Source organism: Scylla paramamosain, unplaced genomic scaffold (assembly GCF_035594125.1).
Source record: "Scylla paramamosain isolate STU-SP2022 unplaced genomic scaffold, ASM3559412v1 Contig51, whole genome shotgun sequence".
Taxonomy (NCBI): domain Eukaryota; kingdom Metazoa; phylum Arthropoda; class Malacostraca; order Decapoda; family Portunidae; genus Scylla; species Scylla paramamosain.
Window position 1 is genome coordinate 533,187 of NW_026973716.1, and position 7,477 is coordinate 540,663.

Below are 7,477 nucleotides of genomic sequence, written 5' to 3' on the forward strand. Positions count from 1 at the left end.
TTAGTATATAATTCCACATAATTCCACAAGTATGAACAAGATGATTAAATATATTTGTTTAAATCACATTGCCAAAGTTTCTGAGGAGGCATGAATTGTTACACCAGAAAGCTTGTTTATTTGCAACTTGTTAGTATAATTCCCTAAGTATGTACAAGGTAATATATATATTGTTTAATAAATCATTATTGTTTAATCATTCCCTAAGTATATACAAGATAATATATATATATTGTTTAATCATTATTGTTTAATCACAAAAGTTTAATAAATACACAATAGGATAAATGATTTGTTTTCCTTGTGTCGGAGAGCTCCTGTGTCAACTTGAGTGAGACTAATGTTGAGGACTTCAGCCTTTGCAAGTCCTGAAGGATGCTTGTCACTCCCACCAACAGCTTGAAGGGACTCTTCCTGCTGCTAAACTGCTTGACTATTTTTCCTGCTTAAAATTCTTGCCTTACAATCTTGTTACAACTTGAAAACTTGTACCCTTTTCTCGCTGCATTCTTCCTGCTGTTAACTGCTTGACAATTATTCCTTAAAATTCTTACCTTACTTTTTCCTGCTTAAAATTCTTGCCTTACAATCTTACAACTTGAAAACTCTTGTACCCTTTTCTCGCTGCATTCTTCCTGCTGTTAACTGCTTGACAATTATTCCTGCTTAAAATTCTTGCCTTACAATCTTCTTACAACTTGACTCTTCCTTGATTGCAATGAAAAATTCCTTGACTCCTCTTGTCAGGTAGCAAGACTCGGCCCCTCTTCCTGATGACGCTCCTTGACTTAACTAACACCTCGTCAGGCTTACAGGTAGTGACACAGCCCCTCTTCCTGATGAAACTTGACCCCCTGATTGCAATGAGTATGTCAGGCCTGATGTGGTAGAGATTCCTGTGGGCAACTGTTCATGGGATGGAGTGAAGGAGTACACGTCACACCTGCAAGGGAAACGGACCATTAGCTCCTAGACACATGAAGCTTGTATGTGCTGAGATTCTTAATGTTTGACAATTGATTCATTACAAAACAACCTTTGAAAAGAATGAGGCGTGGAAAAGGTGCCGAGATTCTTAGTATGAGATGTTTGGGGATTGGTTGCCTAAAAGACTATGACTAGACAAACATGATACGAAAAAACCGAGCAAGTTTGAAAAGTACAATGCACTATGCAAGAAATGTGTCGATATTTTGTGTGAATTGCGTCAAAAATTCAGTCACATTCAAGAAAGGAAATTTGAAAAGCATAGCAGTATGACAGACAAGAAACTGAAAAATGTGCCTTAAATAAATACTTCCCAATTATATTTGGAGGATGATTGAAATTCGCATGGCATCAGAAATTTCAATAGCACGACATTATATACATATTAGAAGTTTAAAAGACGAACCTGATGAATAATTTCACCTTCCCCAACACTGCCTCGATCACATGGTATCCTGGCAACGGGAACAGCGAGGAGGCAGCTGAATTCACACCTGTATATCAATCAACTTTCCCTCGGTGCTGATTGGCCAAGGAGGAGCCTGTGGGAGAGAGAGCCTTTGTCAAGTCACCCCTATAAATGTAAAGCACACGAAATCTATAGTTGTAATCAAATTTAATATTGCAGAAGGGTAGCGACATTGGTCCTGGAGAAGTGAAAATATAATCTCGAGGATAAACTTATGAATAACTTACAATTTGAAAATAATAATAATTTAAAACTTTCTGCTCACACCTTCGAAGTTTATTATTGCTATTCATGGTCAGTTAATAATTCCAGAGATACGTTTTTGAAACCCACTTTAGAAAAATATACGAGGAAATAAAACAGTACAAGAAAAAAAAAATATATACATCACATGAATAACAAATTAGGAAAATAAGTATTAGAAATCCAACTTCGAGCTGAATTGATAAAAAAAAAATAAAAGAAAAATCTGGTTTAATACAACAAAGCATTAATAGACAAGTTTAATGTAAATTTAGAAGGTTAATGTGTGTGTGTGTGTGTGTGTGTGTGTGTGTGTGAGGAGTTGTGTCTTTTTGAGTGTCTCCAGATTTTTGAGTGTGTCGTCACCAGATTTTTGAGTGCATGAGCATTCTAATGGTTGAATTAATTCGTGTTTATGTGCGTGTGAGTGTGTGGGAGCGGGCGTGAGTGTGTGGGCGCGGGCGTAAGTGTATGTGTGGGCGCGGGCGTAAGTGTATGTGTGGGAGCGGGCTTGTGTGTGTGTGGGCGCGGGCGTTTGAGGGCGTGGACGCGGGCGTGTGAGTGTGTGGGCGCGGGCGTGAGAGTGCATGGAGGCAGGCGTGTGAGTGCATGGAGGCGGGCGTGTGAGTGCATGGAGGCGGGCGTGAGTGCGTGCGTGGAGGCGGGCGTGAGTGCGTGCGTGGAGGCGGGCGTGAGTGCGTGCGTGGAGGTGGGCGTGAGTGCGTGCGTGGACGCGGGCGTGAGTGCGTGCGTGGACGCAGGCGTGAGTGCGTGGAGGCGGGCGTGAGTGCGTGCGTGGAGGTGGGCGTGAGTGCGTGCGTGGACGCGGGCGTGAGTGCGTGCGTGGACGCAGGCGTGAGTGCGTGGAGACGGGCGTGAGTGCGTGGAGGTGGGCGTGAGTGCGTGTGTGGACGCGGGCGCGAGTGCGTGGAGGCGGGCGTGGGTGCGTAGAGGCGGGCGTGAGTGCGTGGAGGCGGGCGTGAATGCGTGCGTGGACGCGGGCGTGAGTGCGTGCGTGGACGCAGGCGTGAGTGCGTGGAGGCGGGCGTGAGTGCGTGCGTGGACGCAGGCGTTTGAGGGCATGGACGCGGGCGTGAGTGTGTGGGCGCGGACGTGTGAGTATGTGGGCGCGGGCGTGAGTGTGTGGGCGCAGGCTTGTGAGTACGTGGACGTGGGCGTTTGATGGCGTGGACGCGGACCTGTGAGGGCGAGGGCATGAGGGCGAGGGCGCGGACGTGTGAGAGTGTGGGCGTGGAAATGGGCGTATTTGTGTGATCCTCCTAAGTGTTGGTGTGTGTGCCTTACTACTTAATAAAGTTTGTGAGCCAGGTGACCGAGCACGTGGCGCGCGGGGCATTTAAAGCCCTTTAATAATGGTAAATAAAGGAGATTTAAAAATATGAGGAAGAATGGCATCAACTTGTGGTGCTCATAGAAAACGTAAGATATGTTAAGGGAGACTATGATATTTAATAACTTAATTTTAATCTTAGTCGAAAAGTGTTATTTTTAAGGTATGCCCTCCCCTTAAAGGTAGGTGTGTGTGTGTGTTGTGTGTGTGTGTGTGTGTGTGTGTGTGTGTGTGTGTGTGTAACAAATATAAACGTACATAAAAAGATAATGAATGAATGAAAGTAATGAGCAATGGTACTTTAGCCAATTAGCACTTACCACAGCGAACAAGTCGAGGGAACACAAGGCAGCGGCCACAGACATACCAATCTATCAGTCTTGCGTATTCATAAATAAATAATCTCGACTTCTCCCTTAATTCTTACCTTAATAAGTTAGTCACACGTCAGATCACCTGGACAAACATGCAACTTCCTACCTAACAAGCTTATTTACGTTGCCTGCAGTCTAATCACTCACGCAGCTTAATCTTGGCCAGTATCAGTTAGGTTAGGTTAGGTTAGGTTATTTATTATTTCCCCCTGGACATACAAATAGCTTAACATCTGTTCAGCATATTTAATTCTCACCTGATAAGCTTAACTACGTCACCTGAGCAGTGTTATAATCACCATCTGGCCTAATCACACGTAACCAACCTCACTAGGCCAACCTAATCAGCTCACCTAATCACTAACAACGTGGCTAGCCTAATCACCACGTATGGGCAGACCTACCCCAATCACACCTAACATAATCCTCACCTATTCAAGCTAATTATTCAGAATCTTACGAGTTACGCATTAATTCCACCGAGTGAGTATTAATTTAACATAATCATTGCAAAACTTACCATTTAATTCCTTCAAGAGCTGCGTCAAGCCACGAGACCTACACCTTGACCTCTCACCGCCGCTGCTACTGGTGAAGTGAACTGAGCGGGCATGACACGCTGAAAGACTTAACGAACCATATTTTGAAACAGTTAGCTGTGTCTCTAATACTAATGACTCTAATGAAGGTTGTACTGGTTTTTAAAGATGTTTTTTTTTTTTCTTATGGTTCTAGTGACAGATTAATATGTTTGCTATTTTATTAACAGGAGAAACGCATTGGAGAACTTGGTCCAATCAGGTTAGAAGAATTGGAACCGGAAAATTAAGTGTCACATTGAAGGGGAAAGTGTTCAAATCGGTAGTTAAACCCGCATTGTCATAAGATACGGAGACGTAGCCAATAGGGAAAGCAGATAGAACAAGTTGGAGATTACAGAGACGAGTATTGAGGCGGATGCTTGGGGTGACAAGGAGGAATTAAGTGAGAAATAGTTTTATAAGAGGAACAAAGTAACGGAGGTGACAGTACAAGACAGGAGAATAGTCCGGTCACATCAGAGGGCCAGAAGAAGGCACGGATATAGAGATAGAAGGCAGAGGATTGACGTGACAGACCAAAAGGTGGAAGGATCGCATTGGAGAGGATCTGAGGGAGAGAATTGAATGGGGAGGAGGTTGGGGAGAGCCTTGTGGAGAAGACTAGTGAGGAACAGCGACCTCGTAGGAACATTGGAGCAGAAGGAAAATGTTACCCTTTCCAGCTCGGTGAGGGGGGAGGGGAAACGAGGGGAGAGAAGAGGGGAACAGCACACTCCCCCGTCCATTCCCATCTCCTCATCTCCAAAAATGATTCCCTCTCATCTCCCCATTTCCTGTTACCCATCTTCCCATCCTCCTCGCCCCTCGCTTCCTCCACCACCTTCCCATCTCCAAAAACATCCTCCCATTCTCATTACAATCTCCCCATCATTTCCTTTCTCCCCTTCCCAATTCCTCATTACTCCTCAACTATGCACAGACACCTACCCATCTCCCCATCTCCCCCATTCCTTCTTACACAACCTTCACCCCTTCCCCTTACCTACCTGCACATCTGCCCATCTCCAAACTCACTATTCCTCTTAATTATCTACCCATTTCCCCATCTGCCCCCAAACCTCCATTCCCCAACCATCTATCCACTTGCCTATCTCCCCATCTCCACCCCTTCTCCTCGTTTTGACCCCAGGAGGAATTTAAGAGGTATCAAAACAGACGATTTGGGAACCCTGGTTAAAATGTGATCTCCGCTCTTCATATCTTCCCCTCCTGACGTGACTTTTAAGCATCACCATTAATAAACACGTGACAAATCTTTCCTGACTCCATTGATGCTGGTCGCTGTCTACCATGCACCAAAAATGTGAACCTGCAGGATGATAATTACCATGAAACAGAGGAGGAGGAGGAGGAGGAGGAGGAGGAGGAGGAGAAGGAGAAGGAGAAGGAGAAGGAGGAGGAGGAGGAGGAGGAGGAGGAGAAGGAGAAGGAGAAGGAGAAGGAGAAGGAGAAGGAGAAGGAGAAGGAGGAGGAGGAGGAGATAGGATGATATCGTATTTTGCATTAATTCAAAATCGTAAATACAAGAACTTTCTGACTAATGTATAAAGTTTCTTGTATTTAAACACTCCACACATACACACACACACACACACACACACACACACACACACACACACACACACACACGTCCGATGGGCCTAACGAAATCCAAAAAAATCTAAATTAGGCTTATAAATTCTGCAGGAAACACTTCAGGGTAATATATATATATATATATATATATATATATATATATATATATATATATATATATATATATATATATATATATATATATATATAGAAGAAGAAGAAATAAAAAAAGAAAAAGAAGAATGAACAACTGACTGGAGGAGAAGGAAGAAAACGAGAAAGAGAAAAATAATCAAAGAGACAAGAAAATAAACAAACCTAACAAATAAATAAAGGGGTCCACAGGTGACACAATTCTCACCTGTGTCTTCAAAACTCATTAATGGAAGCGCGGGGTAAAGGTAGCAGTGTTATTACCAACAGTACACCACATTAAACAAAGCAAATCAACAAAATTATCACGAGGAAGTGTGTGTGTGTGTGTGTGTGTGTGTGTGTGTGTGTGTGTGTGTGTGTGTGTGTGTGTTACATTAATGGTGATGCGTGTTTGATGGGATAAAAGGAAAATAAAAGTGAATGATGATGAGGATCAGAGAGAGAGAGAGAGAGAGAGAGAGAGAGAGAGAGAGAGAGAGAGAGAGAGAGAGAGAGAGAGAGAGAGAGAAAACATCCCCTCAATCACGGAAACGAAGGAGAGAAATGAGAAAGAAAAAAAAAAAACAATAGATAATGAAGGAAAATAACAGCATAATGAAAGAGAAAAATAAAGAAAGGAGAGAAGCTTTGGGTAGAGACTTCATGGGTGGAACAAACAAACAACCCACGCCACTAAATAATGTTTTCTCCAGCGCGTTGTCCGTAACATATGCGCCTGTTGTGCCCGGGACGACTCCTCTGGCTTTGGAAGTACCGCACATTTAAAACGAATATTCACAGTCTATAAAGTTTACGAGGGAATAACCGTAGCGGCGCCGCGAAGGTAAAGAACAGGGAACACTTGCAGTAGACGCCCAGCCATTGACATCACGGGTGCGGGTATTGTGGGAGGCAAGGGAAGGGAAGGAAGCAAGGAATTTATGAATGGACTGGTGTGTGGGTAGATCTAGCCTTTATAGAGGACAGAATACCGCCTTGCTGGACGCCTAATATTATCATTGATTATCTTGTTTTTTTTTCCCTTTGTGTGTAAGAGGGCCACTGGTCAAAGGTATCAAAAGACTGGTGAAAGAAAAGGCCTGTTCAAAGTGCCAGTCCATAAAGAAAGGGCAGAAAGGATCATGGAAAAAAGGGAAAAAGGAAGAAGAAAAGAAAAGAAAAAAGGTTTAGGTGACGTTTTGTTTGACTTACTCCTTAATTGACTGACTGGTTATTTTTTTTATTTATTTATTTATTTATTTTTTTTTTTACGTGCGAAGGTGTACAGTAAAATAAAAAGTTCTCTATTTTGTTGCAGCATAAACATCAATGAAGGAGGCAACCAAGTAAATTATCAATCAATCAAGCAAGCAAGCAAATCAATCCATATATTAATAAGCACAAAAAAAATCGCCTAGAATATATAAGAGTCTAGTTCTGGAGGTGACAAATTAACTGACTGACTGACTGATTATTGAACTGACCAACTAATAAACTGATGCACTGATTGCTTAACTGACTGACTGACTGACTGACTGACTGACTGACTGGCTGAATGACAGACTGGTTCCTTGACTGGTATTTTGGCGTTGACGTAATAAATCAAAGGCTACCACCAAGTAGAATATATAAAGGAACACAAAGGAAGACCCAGGAGTAAAGAGTAACCAGGGCAAAGGGTTGGGATTGCTTGTGAGCGAGAGAAAATTAGCGGTGAGAAATGAAGGGAAAAGACACAAGG

General features: G+C 43.0%; 1 long non-coding RNA gene across 1 annotated transcript; it reads right to left on the reverse strand.

Annotated features, from left to right (window-relative positions):
- Positions 1-210: 210 nt before the first annotated feature.
- Positions 211-4,081, reverse strand: LOC135098222 (uncharacterized). The gene is made up of 3 exons (XR_010266693.1): positions 3,945-4,081; positions 1,394-1,529; positions 211-943 (listed from the first exon to the last, which is right to left on the reverse strand). It is a non-coding gene; the product is annotated as an uncharacterized LOC135098222 (long non-coding RNA).
- Between the last annotated feature and the right edge of the window lie 3,396 nt (positions 4,082-7,477).